The sequence below is a fragment of the Brassica napus genome, chromosome C2 (assembly GCF_020379485.1).
Source record: "Brassica napus cultivar Da-Ae chromosome C2, Da-Ae, whole genome shotgun sequence".
NCBI lineage: Eukaryota > Viridiplantae > Streptophyta > Magnoliopsida > Brassicales > Brassicaceae > Brassica > Brassica napus.
The window spans coordinates 44,997,279-45,021,670 of NC_063445.1; the positions used below are offsets into that span (position 1 = coordinate 44,997,279).

The 24,392-nt window shown below is 41.3% G+C and overlaps 1 pseudogene; it reads left to right on the top strand.

The window, feature by feature from the left end:
- Window positions 1–6,477: 6,477 nt before the first annotated feature.
- LOC106379680 lies at window positions 6,478–23,881 on the top strand (annotated as a pseudogene).
- Window positions 23,882–24,392: the final 511 nt, after the last annotated feature.

The window sequence follows — 24,392 nt, forward strand, 5'->3', positions numbered from 1 at the left end:
CACTTGAGAGAGTGAGGTATTTTTATCTAAAGTTTTGTGTTTAAGAAGTTTCAGGAACCATGGGAAGTGAAGACGAAAGGAGCCGACCCGGAAATCAGTGGCCGGTTTATCTAACTTGCAGATGCGAGCCTTGAATGATTCTTTTACTAACCTTATGAATGCAGGTCTTGAGCAGATCCATCTAAGGCTAGATGAGATCCAGAACAGTCAACAGCCGCGTCCTCGAACCAGAGCCAGAAGAGATCGCCCATGGAGGCCAAACCGGTCTGATGATGAGATCCGAGAGGAGGACTCTCATGAGGACGAGGACCGATCCATAAACCGACCTAGGAGGGGTCACAGAAACCAGGAACCAGGTGATGTCAATCCTTTTGCTAGAAATGAACGTGCTAATGATAGCTTAAGTGGATTGAAACTAAAAATCCCACCTTTTGAGGGTAAAAATGATCCTGATGTTTTTCTTGAATGGGAAAGAAAAATTGAACATGTCTTTGATTGTCAAAACTTTTCTGAACATAAGAAAGTTAGACTAGCTGTTACTGAATTTTCTGGCTATGCTATTAATTGGTATGATCAAGTTGTGACCCACAGGAGGAGAACAGGTGAGAGACCGATTGAGACATGGGATGAGTTTTCCATGCTGATGAGGAGACGATTTGTTCCTGCTCATTATCACCGAGATCTCCACCAGAAACTCTGACGCTTACTTCAAGGCACTAAGTCCGTGGAAGACTACCACCAGGAGATGGAAACTTTGATGATCAAGGCCGATGTAGACGAGCCCGTGGACGCCACTATGGCTAGGTTCCTTTCTGGCCTTAACCAAGACATCCAAGATCACATGGAGCTTCAAGAGTATGGAACCATGGAGCAAATGTTGCACAAAGCCATCCTGATCGAACAACAGGTCAAAAGAAAGAGCTACTCAAAGCCGGCCTTTGCTCTTAAACCGTTCTTTACTCCTAAGCCAAGTTATCAAGACAAAGGTAAGTCTTCTGCCACAAAAAATACAGCTTTAAAGACTGATGCTCCTGCTCGTGTTGACAAAGGAAAAGCTATTGAGAATCCTAGCCGTGCAAGAGACATCAGATGCTTCAAGTGTCAAGGCCTAGGACACTATGCCAACAAATGTCCAAACCAAAGAGTAATGATTCTCATGGAAAATGGAGAGGTTGAGTCCGAGGACGAGCAAGCAAACAAGGAGGATCTTGGTCCTATCTTTGATGAGGAAGAGGAGTCCTTTGAATACCCACATCATGGACCATTACTTGTTGCAAGGAAGGCTTGGAACGGTCCCATCTTCGATGAGACGGACGGTCATGCTAACGGCCACACGGACGACGACCTTGGCCCGGTCTTCGACATTGATTCTGAGCCGATCTTTGATAAGGAGGATTGCTTTGAATATCCAGCTCACGGACCACTACTGGTTACTAGACATTCCTTGAGTGTTCATCCCAAAACCAATGAAAAAGAACAAAGGGAGAATCTCTTTCATTCTCGTTGTTTAATCTCTGAAAAAGTTTGTTCTTTGATCATTGATGGTGGGAGTTGTACTAATGTTGCTAGTGATACTCTTGTCAGGAAGCTAGGGCTAGCTACTCGACCTCTTTCACGTCCTTTCAGGTTGGAATGGCTCAATGAAACCGGTGAACAGTATGTCAAGGAACAAGTCACGATCCCTCTTACCATTGGACGATATGAGGATGAAGTTGTTTGCAACGTTCTTCCTATGGACGCTTGTCACATCCTTCTAGGCCGTCCATGGCAGTTTGATAAGAAAGCAGTGCATGATGGCTTCACAAACCGACACTCCTTTGACCACAAAGGAAAGAAGATCACGCTGGTGCCCTTGTCTCCATTAGAGGTTCACCAAGATCAGGTTCAACTCAAGAAGAGCCGTGACCAGGAACCTAAGCCGGACGAGCCTGAGTCATCTCAAAGAAACTCCAACTTCTTCATAAAACAAAGTCAGGTTAAGAGGTCTCTTTACTCCCAAAAGCCATTTCTTTTACTTGTGTATAAAGAATCTCTTATGGCTTCACTTTCTTCTGACCTTGCACCGGAGATTCCGAGTGAGTTGCTAGATATTTTGCAGGACTTTTCTGATGTTTTTTCAGATGAGAATCCTAAGGGATTGCCACCAGTTCGAGGCATAGAACATCAGATCGATTTTGTCCCGGGAGCCTCTCTACCGAACCGGCCAGCCTATCGAACCAACCCAGTTGAAACCAAAGAACTTCAGAAGCAGGTTGGTGATCTTCTGGAGAAAGGACTCATCAGGGAGAGCCTCAGCCCTTGTGCCGTGCCTGTCCTCCTAGTGCCCAAAAAGGACGGATCTTGGCGCATGTGCGTGGACTGCCGTGCCATCAACAACATTACGGTAAAGTATAGGCATCCCATTCCAAGGCTTGATGACATGCTAGATGAGTTGCATGGTTCATCAGTTTTCTCTAAGATTGATTTAAAAAGTGGCTATCACCAAATTAGAATGAAAGAAGGTGATGAGTGGAAAACTGCATTTAAGACGAAACTAGGATTGTATGAGTGGCTTGTCATGCCATTTGGTCTTACTAATGCACCTAGCACTTTTATGCGTTTGATGAATCACATCTTGAGGTCTTTCATTGGTCATTTCGTGGTTGTTTACTTTGATGATATTCTCATCTACAGCAAGAATCTTGATGATCATAAGATACACTTGAAATCTGTTCTTGATGTTCTACGGAAAGAAAAACTTTTTGCAAATCTTGAAAAATGCTCTTTTGGAACAGATCACGTGGTGTTCTTAGGCTTTGTTGTAGGTGCTGATGGACTCAGAGTGGACGAGGAAAAGATCAAAGCCATCCGAGATTGGCTGAGTCCAACGACCGTGGGCGAAGTAAGAAGTTTCCATGGCCTAGCCGGCTTCTACAGACGGTTCGTCCAGGATTTCAGTTCCATAGTCGCTCCGCTTACTGAGGTAATCAAAAAGAACGTGGGGTTCAAGTGGGAACAAGCCCAAGAGGAGGCATTCCAGATTCTAAAAGGGAAGTTAACTCATGCTCCTTTGCTTACTCTCCCTGATTTCTCTAAGACTTTTGAGATCGAATGTGATGCTTCGGGTGTTGGTATTGGTGTTGTTCTCATGCAGGATAGGAAACCCATTGCTTACTTCAGTGAGAAACTTGGAGGAGCCACGCTCAACTACCCCACTTATGACCAGGAGTTGTATGCTTTGGTGAGGGCTCTTCAGACATGGCAGCATTATCTTTGGCCAAAAGAGTTTGTGATCCACACTGATCATCAGTCCTTGAAACACCTTAAGGGCCAGCAGAAGCTGAACAAGAGACATGTCCGTTGGGTCGAGTTCATTGAGACCTTTCCTTATGTGATCAAATACAAACAAGGTAAGGACAATGTGGTGGCTGATGCCTTGTCCAGGAGGTATGTTCTTCTTTCAGATCTTGAAACAAAGTTGCTTGGTTTTGAATTTATCAAAGATTTGTATGCAACTGATTCGGATTTCAAAGAAGTGTTCATAAAGTGTTCCAAAACGGCCTATGGAAAGTACTATCAAGCTTCTGGATTTTTATTCTTTGATAACCGTTTGTGTGTGCCCCAATGTTCTTTGAGGGAATTGTTTCTCAGGGAAGCTCATGGAGGAGGCCTTATGGGACACTTTGGAGTCAAGAAAACGCACAAGGTGGTGAATGGGCACTTCTATTGGCCGAGCTTGATGAAGGATGTGGAAAGGATCTGTGGCCGATGTGTGGTTTGCAAGAAAGCCAAGTCTAAATCTAAAAACCAAGGTTTGTATTCTGCTCTTCCCATTCCTTCTCATCCTTCGGTAGACATATCTATGGACTTTGTGCTTGGATTGCCTAGGTCTAAATCTGGTCGAGACTCTATCTTTGTTGTGGTCGATAGATTCTCTAAAATGGCTCATTTCATACCTTGTCATAAGACTGATGATGCTGTGCAAGTTGCTGATCTATTCTTTAGGGAAATTGTTAGATTGCACGGAATGCCTAAGACTATTGTTTCTGATCGTGATGCTAAGTTCCTTAGTTATTTCTGGAAAACGTTATGGTCTAAACTAGGAACTAGATTGAAGTTTTCCACCACTTGTCATCCTCAAACTGATGGACAAACTGAAGTTGTGAACCGAACCTTTTCTGCATTGCTTAGGTCATTGGTTAAGAAAAATCTTAGACTTTGGGAAGAATGTTTGCCTCATGTTGAATTCGCTTACAATCATTCATTGCATTCTTCTACTAAATTCTCTCCTTTTGAGGTTGTTTATGGTTTCAATCTCTTATCTCCACTTGATCTTTTGCCTTTGCCTTTGAGTGAAAGAGTTAGTACAGATGGCAAGAGGAAAGCTGATACAATCAAGAAGTTGCATGAGACAGTTCGTGCGAACATTGAAGCCAAGACCGAGGTGTACACAAGGAAGGCCAACAAGAAGAAAAAGAAGGTCATTTTTGAGGAGGGTGATCTTGTTTGGGTTCATCTTAGGAAGGAACGATTTCCGGAAGAAAGAAAGTCCAAACTCATGCCAAGGGTCGATGATCCTTTTCAGATTCTTAAGAAAATCCATGACAATGCTTATCAGCTTGACTTGCAAGGTAAGTATGACATATCCTCAAGCTTTAATGTTTCTGATTTATCTCCTTTTCTTGCAGATGATCCAGATTTGTGGACAAATCCTTTTCAAGAGGGAGGGAATGATGCGCCTCAGTACATGGATCAGCACATGGAACCAGGCCAGGATGGAGAACATGACGATCAGATCATTCCAACCGAGGTTCAGGCAGACGACCGTTCCAGACAGACACACCGAGCCGTGTACCGGATCGACCCGCACGCAGCCGGAAAAGAACTAAGGCTAGAACCATGTCCAGATGACCAAACCGACCGTACCGGAGCCCGTCTTTCCTGACCAACTCGCCAAGCCAAGACTGATGGTCGAGCCGGAACCCACTTGGGTCGAGTGGAAATCGAGACAGACCATAGTCTTTCCCTTTTGGTCCGTCTGATCCGAGCCGAGTGTCCCGATGAGCGTACTGATGGATCAGCAGGCCAGTATGATCAGTTCTTGAATTTTGATGATCAAAATTTCTCTAAGGCATTGATTCTACAACTGTCCAAGGACTTGGGTCGTGCTGGAACCAAGTTGGCGCATGAGCCTTACCAGGCTGACCGTCCGGAACGCGCCACGCCCGTTCTGCTCCTTACCGCAAAGGAACCACTTGGTTCAGACGAACCTGGACGTTAGCCGAAGAGTCATCTTTGACCAGATCTGGAATTTAAGAGTTTAATACATTGTCTTTCAAAATTCTAGTCAGATTCGATTTACTAAGTCTATCTTTAATACATTCATATGTCTCTTTCTATTCCTCAAGTAGTATAAATATGTAAACACTTCTATCAATCAAATCATTCCATTTTCTTTCAACTTCTTTTTGAGTCTTTACTCTTTGTTCTTTGTTTAGAACTTTTCTAGTTTTCTTGGTGTGGCTAGCTCCAAGCAAACGCCCTTGTCTGTTGGTCTTGTGAGTCATATCAAGCAACGGTTCAAGATTGCCTCTTTGTTGGACCGGTGAGTCACATCCGGCAATAATCTGGTTCGGGAATATCAAAGGCCACTCCGCAACCTTTGTGCGACCCCTCATTCCATCAGGTCTCCTTTTGGAGTTCATATCCTTTCTCAAATCCGGTCGAGTGATCCTTTTAAGGCGTATCACAAAAGAAACCCAACCTGCTCCCCCACCTGCTCAGGAGTATTTTTCATCCCACGTACACACATTTGACCAGTGGGAAATAAGAGAGATCGGTGACATCTCCAGTCAAATTATAAAGCTGATACACGGGGTGGAGAGAAGTAAAGTAGTCTCTATGTTAAGCTATCGACCCTTGACCAAAAATTATAAAAGCTGTCAACCCAAAATTCATATAATTCCTTTACTTTAAGATGAAAATTAATATTTTGAGATATTGACAGATTTTAGAAAATACTGGTTATGAATCCTCTAGTTTATATATATATAACTGAATTTAATATTTAAATAAGAAACGCTATAGAGGTGAATTTTTTTTATAGAGTTGAATTTTGAAAAAGCGCAAAAACTACACTTCAAAATTTAAAACATTTACTCATTTAGTTTTGAAAGCATTTTCTAAAACTTATTTTTGGAAAAAATTCTAAAACATTTATCAGTTAGAAATCGAATGATTTGGAGAAAATTAGATTAGTTTTTTAACTGAAGCATGAGTTGGCATGAATGAACTAATGCCTTAATAATGTGTACTGGTTTTCAGACCGAAAAGTCAAAAGCCTATGAACCAACTCCTTTCTTGGTTTAAAACAAACGCGTGAGAAAACTATATTGAAAGCAAATATTCAACGGAGACAAAATTGAAGAAACTAGATAACTTAACAACTAAAAACATGGGATTATTGATGACAAAAAAAAAAAACTAATATGTTTAATAAACTAAAAAAAGAGAATCTTGACTTTATCGACCATGAGAGGGGTGTCATTTTACTATAATATGCAATCATTATCTCTTCATTCGGACATATCATTATTCAATCGAAATCGGAAAAAGAGGAAATATGGAAACTGTTGCCGACGCATTCAAGGGACTGGCTGCCACGGTGAATTCACGGAAACCGCAGGTGACTGTGAAGCAGTTCTCTGACGCATGCTCTCTCTTCTCGGGACTCTTTGGTATTCTTGATACGTCCTTCAAGTTTGCAAAGATGGACTACGTTAGCAAGGTATTTTTACTATTCTGTGGTTGCTGAGTACTGTTAAATGATTATGAAAACTAACCCTTATTTTCATCTGTATTGACTGCATCAAATTCAATTTTTTTTGCATAAAAATTCAAACCCATATATAACGGTGTCTGAGCTCATTTGTGTATTAGTTGGTTTAGTTTTCCTACTCAGTTTTGGACAAATTATATGGGATCTAAATGATAGTAAATTTCTTTTTAAATAGGGGTTTTACAATGTCCATACTACTTATGTCCCAAAATGTTAAAATCAGTTAATTTTTTTTTCTAATAATATTATCTTTATGATTCGGTATTTTTAATATTAAATTATTTAACTTATTAGCTATTATTTGTGAATTCTGAATATACCAGGTTATCAGAGATCTAGATCACGTTATTTGTTTTTGGATCCAGGAAAATAAAAACGGATGGTTAGTTTACGGATCCGAAGGTCCATATCTAGAGATAAACATTCTGAAATTCCAGGATTCTGGTCTATGCTCGCCAGTCGCCACTATATTTTAGTACATAGTTATAAATAAGAACGTTGTTCTTTCAAACACCATGAATTTGATTTTTGATAAGAGCTTTGGTACAGAGATTATCTTCTTTCCTTTCCTTTGGGCATATTGATAATTTTATTATAGTGATTAGAAGATTCCGGATCTATAAGTTCATACATCTTTTTAGAATGAAACTCAGACCAGATCATTTAACTTCAAAATTTTCTATTAATTAATCCCAAGGTATTAACCATTAAACTAATTTGTTCTTGATTTGCTGGAATTCTAGGAATTTCACATTATCCTTGCACTATCACACTTCTACTCCATCAGATATTTTTTCTCTTTCTGACGAAAAAAATATGATATCTAGATAAAATAGTTATTTTTTTTAAATAGGGTTTTTAGAATGTCCAAACTAATTATGTCCCACAATGGTTAAATCAGTTATGATTTTTTCAAATAATGATTTGATAATTTTTTTTTTAATGTTATACATCGTTAATTTAAATAATTTTAGATATTTTCGAGGATCCAAATATACTTGGTTCTTAGAAATCTAGGGAGTGTTTTAGAATTTCCAAACTAAATATGTCCCAAAAATGTTAAAATCAGTTAGAGTTTCTTTTTTAAATAATGATAGGATATTTTCTTTTATTTTAATATTAAAAATAATTATTTTTAGCTATTGTTTGCGGATTGGAATGGTTATTCGAGATCAACGGGGTGATTGGTTAGACTATATAAATTATTTTTTAACTTTAATTTTTATTTACAATATTTTAAATGATTAATCGTGCTTTAAGTCAATTTCTAAAAATACAACAAAAAAAATTAAAAATGGTTGTAAACCTCTATTTCCTAAAGTAATATTTTATGCCGTAGGAAAAATATATTTCTGTAAGAATATATGTCTACTATCTTTATTTTTCTTTAAGTTTTTACAGTTACAGCATATACATCTATAACAATAAAAAAAATTATACACACTAAACTTATAGTACAAATTCTAAGTTAAATTCCAACCAAACACCCCCTAGATCACTATAGGTTATTTGAATCCAGGAAATAGAACCGGATGTTTTACGGATCCACTGTCCTTGTCTAAAGATAAACATTCCAAAACTCTAGGATACTGGTCCGTGCCCATCGACAATATATATTTTTTTTTTGAAATGTTAAATTTATTTATCAACAAAAGAAAAAAATGTTTACAGCACGATAGAGTTTGGAAACATTTGTACAGCTAGAATGTTATACTAGAGAGAAAAGTAAAAATTTATGTTGTTCTTCCCATCCACTCGATCATCATGCTACCATAGAAAGCAACATTTTTGTGACGCAAGGAGGACACTCTGTTTCGGATAATCTTATCAATCTTCTTAATGAGTTCTGGTGCTGTATGGAAACCATTGTTGTGTTTGCGTCTGTTCCGTTCACACCAAACACTGTGTATCACGGCTTGGAACGAGAGACGAAGAAAACAAGTGACAGTGGCTGTTCGACGCGTAGAGAGGAACATTGTGATGGTGATGTTCCAGTCTGGGTTTGGTCTCGGAAGCAGTGATCCTATCGTCTCTGTCCAGACTGTATACGTATAGGGACAACCGAAGAAGATGTGGTCTCGCGTTTCCTGTGGCTCACCACAGAGGCGACAGTATTGGTGATCACCCCAAGCTTGAGTGCAATCACCTGTAGAGAGACGGCTGCAAACAGCAAGCCATGCAATGAAAGAGAAGCGAGGTATAGCTTGTGGAAACCAAACCAACTCATCCATGCCACTATGGGACTTCTCTCTCGCACTTGGTCCCATGTCCTCGATGAGGAGAACCATGCTTTGTAGTCGTTCTCCCCGTGTCGCCATAGCAGTTTGTCGTGTTCTGCATCCACTACCGCAGCTGGAACATCGTGGATGCGAGCTATCATCTCCCATAGGTGATAGCTGCGACATCGTCGAATGCTCTATTGTCCAGATGTGGCTGCTTCAGCGACAGTTACGTAGCGAGTGATACGAGGACCTGAGTGCCAGAGTCACCTGCAACATCAAGTAGACTTCCCATGTCAAGTCAATTATCAAACCAGAATAGAGTGTGCCTACCATTACCGATCTCAGAACGCAGAGAGGAGGCAGCCTGTTGCCGAAGCTTAAGGAGCTTGCGCCAGATCCACGAGCCAGAGCCAGTGTCGTTTACATCCCAGAAGCATCGATGACGAAGCAGATTGTGTTTTTTCCAGGCAACCCACAACGAGCCTGAGTTTGTGAGCAAACGCCAGATGAGGCTAAGAGCAAAGACACGTGAGGAGTCTACCATACGTCTGATGCCTAAGCCGCCCTCCTGTTTTGGTTTGCATATATCCAGCCAAGCAACCTTAGCCTTCGTGTTCGTGTGTAGAGAGCCTGACCAGAGGAAGGCACTACACATACTTTTGATGGTTTCAAGGCAGCGTTTCGGTAAGCGAAAAACAGAACACCAATAGTTGGTTATGCTGACAATGACTGAATTAATAAGCTGGAGACGACCCGCATAAGATAGTGCACGGCTAGACCAAGAAAGAAAACGTGACTAGATCTTGTCGATGAGAGGCTCGTAGTCTGCTCGAGACAATGATTTTGTAGTAAGGGGAAGACCAAGATATCGAACTGGGAGAGTGTCTACTGGTATGTCCAGTCGGTTTACCTCTAGTTGAAAATCTTGAGTGATTCTCCCTGCCATGAAGATGGATGACTTTGCAGGGTTTATTATGAGACCCGAAGTCGCTGCAAACTCATCCAGTGTGGCGAAGATACCACGGAGTGATGCTGGGTCTCCATTGGTGAAGATCATAATGTCATCAGCGAAGCTTAAGTGTGTGAGGTTTACCTCGAAACAAGTAGGGTGGAAGCCAATCTTTCCTGCCAATGCTGCTTTATTTAGTAGACGAGACAGAACATTTATAGCGATGACAAAGAGATATGGGGAGAGAGCACATCCCTGTCTTAAACCCTTGGTGCTCGGAAAAAACCCTCAAGTTCTCCATTGACCGAAACAGAGAAAGCTGCAGTCGACATGCAAATATGAATCCAATGCACGAACTGATCTGGGATATTCATTGCTCGCAGGGTGTCTAAGATAAAAGACCACTTTACTGAGTCGAAAGCTTTGGAGATATCAAGTTTCAGAACACTGCGAGGACCAATAGAGTTCTTATGATAGTTCTTGACTAGCTCAGTAGCAAGTAGGACGTTTTCAAGTAGAAGACGACCCTTGATGAATGCACACTGGTTTGGTTCAAGGATGTTGCAACAAGATATAGGCCAGAAATATTTTAGAGTTTCTGCACCTTGAACCTTAGGGATGAGTGCCAGGGTAGTGGCATTAACCCCCTTAGGGAGGAAACCGTACATAAAGAACGACTGGACAGCGATGGTAAAAGCCCGGCTGATGATGGGCCAAGCTGCACGGTAGAACTCTACGGGATATCCGTCAGGCCCTAGAGCTTTATTGGATGGCATAGAGAATAGGACATTTTTAATCTCTACCTCTGATACGGGGTGCACCAGCAGAGTAGCAGTATGATCAGGACAGCGGAAGTCCAGAAGGTCCGGCAGGTCAATGAGAGCCTCATTAGGTGCAGGACTTTCAGTCGGGCCTAGAAATTGTGCAAAGTAGCTTGCTGCTGCTTGCTTGATTGCAGTAGGGTCTGTGATGATATCTCCATTTTGTAAGACCAGCTTTCTGATGGCATTGAAAGATGTACGGGTTTGCACTATCTTGTGGAAAAAAGTAGTGTTCTGATCACCGTACATGAGCCAGGTTATGCGAGACTTCTGCATGTAGAAACACTCTTCAATGCTTGTCCAATGATTCCATGTGTCCTTTGCTTCTGAGACACTGTTAAAAGAGGCAGTGTTCGGCGTTGCGAGAGCTTGCTCTTGCATATCACAAAGATTTTTAAATGCCACCTTTGCTCGAAGAGGTATGTTGCTAAACCGTGATTTGTTTAGTAGCCTGATAGCTGGTTTCAACTGCTTCAGCTTACGATGGAATAGGTACAGAGCAGAATGCGAGTGGTATAGGGGTTCAGCGGAGTTCCAAGATTCCGCTACAATTGTGGTGAAGTCAGGATGGTCAGCCAGGAAGTTGAAGAATTTAAAAGGTCGTTTCTTCCCTAGAGCCGGCGTCTCTAGAAGGATTCTGCAGCGTGAATTGTCTGAGACACCAGATGCTTCAAACTGAGCATACGATTGCGAGTATTGTGAAATCCAGGCATCGTTAACCAGAACTCGATCAATTTTTTTTGCAATAGGATTTTCTGGTCGACTGTTCATCCATGTGAATTCAGAGCCCAAGTACGCCAGGTCTGTGAGATTGCATGTTGAAACCGCAGCCTGGAAGTCTCGCATACCACTCTGGTTCCGAGGGTCCACGCCTATGGAATGTTCCGAGGATGAGAGTGTCTCATTGTAGTCGCCCATGATGATCTAAGGCACCCCAGGAGAGGCATACTAAGAGCCAATATTTATAAGATCCGACCGGAGGTGTCGTCTCTCATTTTGAAAGTTAGAAGCATATGTACAGGAGCAGAGGAACTGCTCGCAAGTGCTTGAGGTTACCCAAACCGTGATGATCTGAGAAATTTTGTAGAGGATTGTAACATTGACATTATCTTACCATACCACCCAGATTTTCCCTAGACGGTGATGATCGTAGTTGTGAATATACTGCCACCCAGGTCGAGTTGCAGTAATGATATTATGATAGTTGCTTTCTTGAACACGAGTTTCAATTAAGCATCCAAAAGATGGTGTTACAGAACGAACCCAAGAGCTAAATGATTGATGTTTGCGCTTTTTGTTGAAGCCCCGAGTGTTCCACGTAAATAGGGATTATTGAAACTATGTAAATGTAAACTCTTTGTGTATAAGAATGAAGTATAAGAATAACTCTCTTATATAAATCTCTCAAGGGAAAACTCACTCAAAACCTTGAATCTCAAACTCATACAAGATCCTATCATCACTCGATGGATCCTTATAAATAGCTAAACATAGATCCTAACCGAATACAAAGATATGATATGCTTATAGATAACTCCCAACACATCTCTATCCTTATCTTCTCAACAACCGGATTAGGATTGTCTTTAGCTTGCTTCTCACGTCATCATTCTTGTCTCAATAGCTTCAAGCTTACTCCAACATTCTCCTCCTTAAGCTTGAGTTAACTTGTGCTGCATCTTGAACACCAATAAGCTCTCTCATCTCATTGAACTTAATCCTCCCAAGTCCTTTTGTCAAAATGTCTGCCTTCTGTTTGCTTCCCGAGACATGTTCGACCTCCAACTGTCCATTCTCGACAGACTCCCTTATGAAATGGTACCTCTTATGAATGTGTTTGGACCGACCATGAAAGACATGGTTCTTGGTCAGTGAGATTGCAGACTTGTTATCCACTCGAATGGTCACTCGTTCATACTTTCCTCGGTGATCTCACTTAGGAGCTCTTGAAGCCATATCGCCTGCTTTGCTGCCTCAGTAGCCGCCATAAACTCAGCCTCACAGGAAGATAATGCAACAGTTTCTTTCTTTTGAGAGCACCAAGTGATAGGACTCTCATTGAGATAGAACATGTGTCCTGTAATACTCTTTCCATCGTCGGCATCTACGTTAAGAGAGCTATCACTGTATCCTAACAGTCTTACTGTGTTTGCACGCTTGTAAGTAAGACCATAGGAGAGAGAGCCGCGTAAATACCTCAGAACCTGTTTCAGCGCCGCATCGTGTGATTCCTTGGGGTCGAGCATGTATCGGCTCAGAACTCCAATGCTGTACGATAGGTCAGGACGCGTGTGGATCAAGTATCGTAAGCACCCAATACTCCTCCTGTATTTCTTCGCATCAACACCTCGCTCCTCCACTGCTTTTGACAGTCTCAAGTTCATATCCATCGACACAGAAACAGAGTTGCAAGCATCCATACCCGTCTCGACAAGGATTCTTGATGCATACCTTTCCTGTCTCAACGTGATACCACCTGCGTGTTGTAGTACTTTAATACCCAAGTAGTATGTGAGTCTACCCAAATCACTCATTTCGAACTTTGCAGCCATCTCCTCCTTAAACTCATTTATCATCCTCAAATCTGAACCCATCACAAGTAGGTCATCTACGTAGACATCCACAACAAGAATATCATCATTTCGCTTCCTCTGGTATAGTGAGGGTTCCTTGGAAAATCGTGTGAACATCAGCTCTCTCAGTATCTTGTTCAGCTTATAGTTCAAGGCTCTAGGAGCTTGCTTTAGGACGTAAAGTGCCTTAGAGAGCTTATAAACCTTTTCCTCACTTCTTTTGACTTCAAAACCCTCTGGTTGCTTCACATAAGCTTCCTCTTTAAGATCGCCGTGGAGAAATATGGTCTTTACATCAAGGTGATATACTTCCCAGCCATGAGAAGCTGCCAAAGAAATGATGAGACAAATTTTTTCTATTCTTGCAACAGGTGCGAAGACTTCGTCGTAATCTATCCCATGTCTCTGCACATAGCCCTTTGCTACGAGTCTCGCCTTGTACTTGTTCACACTTCCATCTGGATTACGCTTTATTTTGAACACCCATTTTAGTCCAATGGCTTTAGCTCCTACAGGTAGATCAACAAGAATCCAGGTGTGATTCTTCTCAATTGAAGTTATCTCATCTTCACACGCTTTCACCCACACCGTCATACTTTTAGCTTCTGAAAAATCCCATGGCTCCTCATCTATTGACATCAGAAGCCACTCACACTCTGTTTCGGCCAAGAGGATATAATTAGACAGATACTCCGGCATTGTCTTGGTTCTTGTTGATAGTCTGAGCCGTGGTTCCTCCTGCAGCTCATCTTCATCATCAGAGATCTCCACAACATCCTTATCAATTATCTCATCGCTCTTGTCTACTTCCTCCTCAGCTCTCTTTGTAATAACAGCACTACCATCTTCCTTAGACTCCACGTCAAACTCAACTTCTCTAAGTCCTCTGTTTCCAAACTCCCCAAGATTAATACTGAATGAGCCTACATTGCTCTCGCAGTTGTTCCACTTCCAACCTTCTTCTTCCATAAACACTACATCTCGACTGACGGTGATTCTTCTGCTCGATGGGTCGAGTAGGCGATAAGCCTTAGTACAAGGTTCGGTTCCGAGATGCACCAAGGCTCGTACCTATCATCCAACTTCTTCTTGTGTGGAGCTTCTATTCTCGCGTACCCAATGCAACCAAAGACCTTCACGTGTGAGATGTTTGGTTTACTTCCTCGAAACATCTCGTATGGAGTTTTAGAAATCAGAGTTCTCGTCGCAGAGCGGTTGATGAGATAAGTAGCATGTCTCACAACTTCTCCCCAAATGTAATTAGGAACTCCCATGTGCTTCAAGATACTCCTTGTCATCTATAGTATCGTCCTGTTACGCCTCTCAACTACTCTGTTTTGTTGGGGAAAGTACGGCGCTGTCAAATGTCTCTGAATCCCATTTTCTTCGCAGAAACCGTTGAACTCATGCGACGTAAACTCTCCTCCTCTATCCGTTCGGAGAGTCTTGATGGAGATGCCTGTTTCTTGTTCTATCGATGTTTTGAACTTCTTGAACTTTCCAAAAGCTTCACTCTTCTCTTTCAATAACATCGTCCACATGTAGCGAGAGTGATCGTCAATTATCACAAATACGTATCTGTTTTGACCGATCGTTGGAGGGTTGATTGGACCACAAAGATCTCCGTGGAGTAGCTCAAGTCTCTGTGTGGCTCGGAACTTTGTTGATTGGGGAAAAGGTCTTCTTGTTTGCTTGCCAAGCACACAGGAAACACACATACTCTTTGTGATTGATATCTTCGGTATTCCTGAGACAAGCTCCTTGTCAACCATCAGCTTTATGTTGTCGAAGTTAATATGGCCCAGCCTCGCGTGCCACTTGTTTGATTCATTCGACGTTATCACTTGCAAGGACTTAGTGTTCTCAGCCTCCAGAATGACCTTGTACAGTCGGTTTCTTCCTCTGCTACTCTCAATCAATAGCCTCCCATCACGATCATACACATATAAAAGATTCTTCTTCATGTTGATCTCACAACCCGCTTCTGTAGCTTGACCCAAGCTTATGATGTTGCTTCTGAGAGCCGGTATGAAATAAACATTTGAAATTGTCTTCTTCATGCCGTTCTCCAAGACAAAGCTAATGGATCCCTCTCCCTTTATGTCAATACGCGAGTCATCGCCAAACTTAACCTTGCCTGTGATTGTCTCGTCGAGTGAGGTGAAGTAAGAGTGATCTCCCGTCAAGTGGTTGCTAGCACCATTGTCTAGATACCAACCATTACTCTTGTCTACGGTCGTTTCAAAGGTGTTGGGTTTTACCTTTTCTTCATTCCGAAACACCACTTCGTTCAACATTAACTCATCAGCCTCATGTGTGTGTTCTTCTTTGGTCTCTTGAGCCTCTTGAAGTTTCAGTAAACGATCAGGACAATCTGTAGCATAATGTCCTAATTTGTCACATCGATAGCATGTAATCCGCGATGCGTCTCTTGTCTCCTTCGCATAATTGTATCGGCCACGGCCTCTTCCTCTACCATAGGATCTTCCTCCACGACCACAGCCTCTGTACTCACTGTTAGAACCACGGGCCTGTTGCTCCGAGCTAGCATACATTAGTTTGCTCTGTTCTTCAGACGTCTCTTCTTCCTCGCTGATACGTTCTTCGTAGGCCTTTAACCGTCCAATAATGTGCTCAAAGCTCGTGGTCTTGAGGTCCAGTACTTGCTCCAATGCGGCCACAATGTGTATGTACTTCCTACGAGGAAGACTTTTAAGAAACTTCTTGACAAGTTTTGGTTCTTCTATTTCTTCTCCAAGCGCTGAAGATTTTGAAGAGATCTCAGAGATTCTGCCCGTAAACTCATCAATGGTCTCGTTGTCTTTCATTTTTAGACGGTCAAACTCTGCCATGAGTGTCTGTAAGCGAGCTCTGCCATGAGTGTCTGTAAGCGAGCTTCCTTCACCCTATCAGCCCCCATGTGTCTTGTCCTAATTACCTCCCATATTTTCTTTGCTGTTTCCAGCTGCCCGACGTGCAGAACAAGAGATTCAGGTATTGACTGAATCAGTAGCGCCGTGGCCATGTTGTTCTTATCGTTATCTCCTCCTTCAGACTCAATAGTATCCCACACCTTGTACACCTTCAGTAGAATCTTCATTTTAATCGCCCATACCGTGTAGTTTGTGGTACTCAAGATGGAACATTTGATCGATGATGATCCTGTCTCTTTCAGGTCTCCCATAGTTTCAATGTTTATGCTCTGATACCAATTATTGAAACTATGTAAATGTAAACTCTTTGTGTATAAGAATGAAGTATAAGAATAACTCTCTTATATAAATCTCTCAAGGGAAAACTCACTCAAAACCTTGAATCTCAAACTCATACAAGATCCTATCATCACTCGATGGATCCTTATAAATAGCTAAACATAGATCCTAACCGAATACAAAGATATGATATGCTTATAGATAACTCCCAACACATCTCTATCCTTATCTTCTGAACAACCGGATTAGGATTGTCTTTAACTTGCTTCTCACGTCTTTATTCTTGTCTCAAATAGCTTCAAGCTTACTGCAACAGGGATATCATCATTTAGTGCCTCCGGGTGGAGGCTGGTTTTGGGTTGTTTTGCTTCTCGTTTTTCTTTTGGTCGCGTTGTGGCCGCTGAGTTGCACCCGCTTTGTTTTTTTTCCTTTTTCTTTATAAATAAGTACTGTATTTTTCTAATCACCATGGACTTGATTTTTGATAAGAGATTTCGTACATAGACTATCCTCTCTTTTACTTTCTCGATATTTTGAGTGTTTTTAGAGGGATTAGAAGATTATATACCATGTAACTCTGACCAGGTACCATCAGGGGCGTACGCAAGATTGTAATTTGTATGGGGCACGTAACCAAATTCTTATAACCCATGTTTAGTTTAAGTGAGTATTTTGATATAATTTTAGTAAACTATCATGGGGAAAAAATAATACCCCCGGGTACTAGGCCTGGGACGCATTGGGTATCCGGATCCGAATCCTAATCCGGCGGATCCATAATTTTACTATCTTTATCCAGATCCGAGGTTCTCGGATATCCGGGTGTCGGGTATACTTCTAAAAATTGTAATATCCGGCGGATATCCGGATCCGGATTTGGATCCTTAAAATAAATAAAAAATAATATTAATATATATAAAATATTAAAAATAATTTTAAAATAAAAAATATATAATATTTTTAATTATTTCTATGTATAATATTACAAAATTTACATAAAATTTACATATACTATTATAAAAATGAAAATATATTAAACAAAGTTAGTTTTTATATATAGATATTACTATTTTTGAAATAGTTATTAATAAAACTTAAGGATCCAGATATCCGGACTAAAAATCAAGATATCCGGATCCAGATCCGGCTTTGACGGATCCAACATTTTACTATCCGGATCCGGATTCGGCTCAAATCTCGGATCAAATCCGGATCTCAGATAAAAGTCTCAGGCCTACCGGTTACCATGTAACTTCCAATAAATTTAGAAGCCGATATATAATCCATGTAACAAACAATCACGAAGATTTAGCAAAAAAAGAAAAATTATGAAGATTTATAAATGAGTTTTTGTTTATATATGAAGCGTTGAGAAACAAACTTATTTTTCCAGCTCAATGATCTTGCCGCGCTTCGCGTTCAATATCGACATTAGAGGAAATGATTGACAAAGACATTGAGGCAGGCTGTGTAAAGAAATATGGTAGCCATACAAGAAACCTTTTGAAGGTAAAGCAGGGTCTTGAAATGATCAAGGTTCTTTGCGAAGAGTTATTGGCTACTGAGTAAGTGTTCTTATATTTGGCTCTCTCACAAAATGTTAACACAACCAAACATATATATTCGTATACACACACACATATATATATAGCCATACAAGATACCCGAGTTTTAATTACTTGTATCAGTTTGTCCATGGCTTGTTGTAATTTTATTGGGGGTTAAATCGTTTTCGAATATTATATGATTCACAGAGGTGATGACTCTCTAAAGGATGCAGCGATTAAGGCTTACAATCAAGTGCTTTTCCCTCACCATCAGTATAATATTCAGAAAGCTTGTGCTACTGGGCTGAACTCTCTCCCCTCGAAGTCTTTGGTGCTACTCCTGCTCGGTGAAGCTGGTGAGTACATGATTTTTTTTCCTAATTAATGGAATCACATCTCGGAAATCAAATGAGACATGGTAGTTACGTTATACTATTATTATAATCAAATGGTTTTATAATGAAAGTCAATTCTAGTTAACATGATCTTCGGTTGATTCAAAAATATAATTTATTAGACTAGACTAAAATATGTATTATCTTTTTTTTTTTTTTGAACGATTTTTTGTTTTGAACGAAAATATGTATTATATCTAGAACTAGAAGTCGCGCTAGGATTATCTGACATCGAAAACAAACATGGAAGTCACTGTGATGAAAGTCCATTGAAGCTGGGGACTTAAACTAACATAAGTATGTGTCACGAACCATTTTACTCAGTAATTGTTTGATCGGAAAACGGTAATAAATAAGATGTGGGTTTAAACAAAGACGTCTTATTAATGGTCGGAGAAAAAACGTTCGGTCGGTTACAAGGGAAAAGAAGAGAGTGCGATAGAAAGGAAGCCGATGGCTCGATGAGCTACCGGAAAAGTACAACTAACGGCGAGATGAACCAAAGGTGAAAACCCTAATCTAGCCGCCAAGTGTTAGTCAGTGATTTCGGATCCTTTTCTCGTTGTCTCTCCTTTCCCTTATATAGACGTCCTGATACCTCGTTCTTGACCTAATTTACGCCATCTTTGTGGGCCTCCTCTGCTGGGCCGAGAAGCTCGTAGGCGTCCGAGCAGCCGCTGAGCCGAACGTACTTCAGTCGATGATGATCAACTAAAAGTACTCAAGAGTCAAGCCGAGAGACCTGACTCTCGAGCCAACCGATCGAGCCGTCGCTCTTCCCGGGCCAGGCCTTCCTATTCCTCGGGCCTTGTGGGATGGTCAAATCCATCCTCCACAGTAAGTCCCCCCCCAGTCCATTAGTCAGCGAAATGCTTTCCACCTCGTGATGGATTCTAAGGTTTGAAGGTTTGAGGGAATAGGAGGCCTGTCGGAAGGTTGGAGCGGTTGGTCGATGAGTCGCACAGCGTCGTTCTCTCGGAAGCGAGCAGTAGAGGCTTTTATCTCTTCTTTTGGTCGTCGTGTCGCAGGAAGGGTTATCCGATTTAGACGAGAAGCCGAACCGTCGCGAGGGTCTGCTGGACATTTGGGAGAGTTTCATTTAGGCCCGTTTACGCTTAATGACGACACCTCGAATCCCCCCCCCCCTTTTTTTCTCTTTTAAATGCACCGAGAAGTCGAAACGTCGCGAGAGTCCGCTGGGTTTTTAGGGAGGATTTTGAGGCCCGTTTGGGCCCGAATAGACCTAATGATGGCGCCTCGAGTTTCCCCCCTCTCTTTTCCTTATAAATACGCAGATCCCCTCTCATTTCTTCAAGTTTTTCCCCGCGATCAAAGGTACTTTCTCTCTCTTTCCTTTATCTCTCTAAGCGTTGTTAGATTCATTCGAAGCATTCTTCACCGTTCCGTTCTGCGATGTCGTCAGGTCAGAGGCTATCAAAGCAACAGAAGGGAAAGGCAGTCGCAGCGACGTCGAATCCGACAAGGAATCCCGACGGGGGTCGTGTCGGAGATCCGGAGGCGATTCATCGCTCAGCGATGATGGACACGGCGAATCTATCTCGCTCTCAGCGACTTCTGGTAGAGGATGCTGCGAGACTCACGATAGAAGGATGCCAGAACGTCGTTACGAGGGATGCAATGGAATGTTCGAGAGACGGGCAGAGCGGGGCGATGCCTGTTGACTCGGTCACCCTGAGAGCTCGACCTGCAGAGGTCGGTCTCTCGGAGGACGATGATTCTGAGGCCGAGTTCTTCCCGACTACCTTTTACCCCGACGGAATTTTCGAAGAGCTTCCTCAACTCCATCCCGATTTATTGTGTCCTGCCTTCTTGGCCGGTCAGGACCGGGAGGGCGTAGAGAAGACGAAGTCGACTCTTGGAAGCGTGAAGAGGGTTCTTCGGGCTGCGGGTGCCATAGGCGTGACCTTCCTTGTGCCTACGGAAGCGCAGAGACCCTGGTCTCCTCCGATGGGGTACCAGACGGTGTACGAATCCTATTTTCAGGAAGAAACTTGTTGCTGGTTCCCCATCCCGCGACTGATCACAGCATACGCCAGACGTCAAGATCTCGCGATCAGTCAGCTGCTGAATGGCTCGCTGCGACTAGCGGTCACTTTGTCGGTTTTGGCGGAGTAGATCGACATGCCGATGAGCGTTAGGTCGTTCGAGGAGATGACCTCGATAACTGACATGAAGGATGGCACTTACTCGGTGAAGATGCGACCGAACTGCAATGTGTGTGCTGGTCATCCGAATAAGACGCAGAACTGGCAGCGCTCTTACTTCTTCCTTAAGTCCGATAGCTCGGCCTTCGAGGAGCCTCCCCAAGATGACTATCGAGTTCTTTGGAACTGTTCTTGTGGTAGAATATTCTGTCGCGAACCGTAAGCGATTTGTTGATTCTAACCAACCATTTTTTTTGCTTTGTATGCAGTTGGCCATCCTACCTCCCCAGTTTCTCCCGAAGATTTCTTGAGGAGTGTTCGCGCCGTCGCTCTGCTTCGAATCTATCGTTGGTCCGACATCACTCGTCTCCCTAATCTAGCCGTCAAGTGTTAGTCAGTGATTTCGGATCCTTTTCTCGTTGTCTCTCCTTTCCCTTATATAGACATCCTGATACCTCGTCCTTGACCTAATTTACGCCATCTTGGTGGGCCTCCTCTGCTGGGCCGAGAAGCCCGTAGGTGTCCGAGCAGCCGCTGAGCCGAACGTACTTCAGTCGATGATGATCAACTAAAAGTACTCAAGAGTCAAGCCGAGAGACCTGACTCTCGAGCCGACCGATCGAGCCGTCGCTCTTCCTAATCCGGGCCAGACCTTCCTATTCCTCGGGCCTTGTGGGATGGTCAAATCCATCCTCCACAGTAATGTAGCATATGTAGTGGTTTTACTATATGACTGTTAGTGTGTTACCATCCAGATAGAACCTACTCACAAATTAGTAAATGCATGTTGTTGATAAAAATACGAAATACCTCTAATAATATTGTATATACAGGATATGAACCACACTATAACGACTGTCGATTTTTCAAATTATTTTGAGATGCAAGTGATGAAGTACAACATGATATTGTATATTCTCTGATGTTATGTTGGTAATTGAGGCAGTTTGATTTCATTTACAAAGTTTACGTGCTATATCTATTATCTATACTAGAACAATAGCCTATTTGTTTCTTCAATATATTTTCGAAAGATACAAATTCTCTGACGATTGTTTTACTCTTTATGAAATGTTTCCAGAGGAAACGATTAATGTACATCTGCAAAGCTATGTTACTGCATCGACACCAGTAATTGCATATCTCGACAAACTCTTCCTCTCCAAGAACCTTGGTATCGATTGGTGAAGACTCTGAAAACTCGCATGGGCCCTGGTTATTTTGCAAGTATTATCACTCTTTAAAGTTTCTCTCTTTTATCAATCTATGCATGTAATGACATTACGGCCTCCAAAAGCCGGATCATTTCATGAACCTCTTTGGTTATGTCCGAGAAAAACTCAAATAAATCATCTTTAAAGCGTGATATCAAAGGTATGTTTATGAGGTGAGGCCGTGAGGGTACTCCTCGAACTGTTTTCTAAAATGAATTGCTAAATGTATCTAGAGATATCAAAAGTTTGAAATCAACAGTGTCCCCGTAAAAACTCGTAATTTTAGCAATATATTAAGATGGAGTTATTCTTGGGGTGAACCTCTAGATTCACCGGCCAATAAGATTGTGTTATTTCATATTCGATATCTTTTAAGAAAGAAAACAAAATATTTTGTTTCCTTTTTTAAAAGATATCGAATATGAAATAACACAATCCTATTGGTTGGTGAACCCAAGAATAAGTCATTAAGATGGTATAAGTGGGCATCACTATTAAAAGGGATATTGAGTCATTATGAATCAAAAATTGTGAATCTATTAGGATCACTTGGTCCATGACTTTCCTATTAGTATCATGAAAAGGGCAGTACATTCCCATCACCACAAAATAACATTCCTCCTGCGTGTAACTCTGAATCCTTTCTTGTCTTTACTTAACGTCAACTACAAAGTATATAAAGGGATTCTTGTTAGTTAACGAAAAACAACAAACTTTGCTAATTAACTGGTCTTTAGTCATTGCAATATATATATTCCTCTGCTTCAAAGAAAGTTCTAAACATGGAAGAGATAAATAACGTTGTCCAAATGGTAGTGTAATCAACGATCTAACAAAAAAACTAATTAAGGATTTAAGAAAATTGTTCATAAGATGGTAAACAAGCACAACAATCTGTTGTGAAACTTAAGGAACAACCTCTGTCCAACCTGATGAGTGCATCCTACTGGTTATGTTTTGGGTAATCAATCTTTCGATTTCTAAACTCGTGTCATGCGACGCCTCTCTGATTCCTTGACTAGTCCTTCTCTCTCTTCTTTTGACAAATTAAAGGCTTTTTAAACTCATCCTCTTTCTTTGATCGTTCTTGTAGACAAGCAAGCTGTGTATACGCTCTCTCGGGATCCTGATCATCTCTTCATGAGTTCTTGATTACAAGTTTACAGATCTGTTTTAAGCAAATTTTTTTTTTACAGATCTGTTATTAACTGATTAAAAATTGATTACTTGCGTCACGATATGATACAAACCCTAATTTTTCTCAACAATTTTTCCCGCTGCACAATAGCGATCATAGATACGGCCCTAAATTTTAAATGGTGGTACGCTGGTGCACAGTGCTATCCCCGTAAATTTGGTGGCCTAAAGCATATTTATATACAATATCATATATTTATACAATATAAATAGATATCAGTATTCTAAAATATGCTATGCGGTGACCCAACGCCTAGCGTATAACTGTATATGCGAATGCCTAAACGGGGCCTAAACGGATATAATATATATAATTTATTGATGATTAATGTGAAAATAAAAATAATATTAATACTAAAAGAATATAAGGTTTTCAATACTAAAATTTTTGAAAATCCTGCTTGGTTCATATTTGAATTTGCAGATGATCCAGCCATACCAAAATCTCTTGAATGATTTTTTGCAGTTTTTGAAAAAATAAATGCGTAGTAAGAAATAACTGATCGTACTTAGCAACTATTATAATTCACACTATAAATAAACTATAAAAAGTTCACTTAGCAAAGACTATTAAAGCATTGAACACTCCTAATAGACTTGAACTATTATAATATTTAAACAAAACAAACATGTTCAGAGCAAAAAAAATGTAAACGTATAGACGGCACCGTTTGTGCGCACTATTCGCCGTGTATACGTCCGTTTTCTAACAAACCGCATTATAAGCCGTATTTGATGATTTCACTGCATTGCAAGGCCGCATAGCGTATAGTGACTGTATAGACCACTACAAGAAAACAGCGGTATTCTGACGGACATTCCGACGGAAAATGAAATCCTCGGAATTTCCCAAGGAATTTCCGAGGAAACCCAAAATTTGGGTTTCCTCGGAATTTCCTCGGAATATACCGACGGAATTCCGAGGAAACATCAATCCGTCGGAATATTCTGAGGAAATTCCGACGAACTAGTGATCGATCGATGCGTTTTTGGACATCAATCCATCGATCGATCCGTTTATAAAAAAACATTCGAGATTTTGAAACCCCAAACACTAGTTCCTCGGAATTTCCTCGGAATATTCTGAGGAAATTCCGAGGAACACTTGATATCCTCGATCGATCGATGGGATCGATAATCTCATCGATCGATCACATTGTTACGCTTTGGTCCATCTTAGTGATCGATCGATGCGTTTTTGGACATATATCCATCGATCGATCCGTTTATAAAAAAACATTCGAGATTTTGAAACCCCAAACACTAGTTCCTCGGAATTT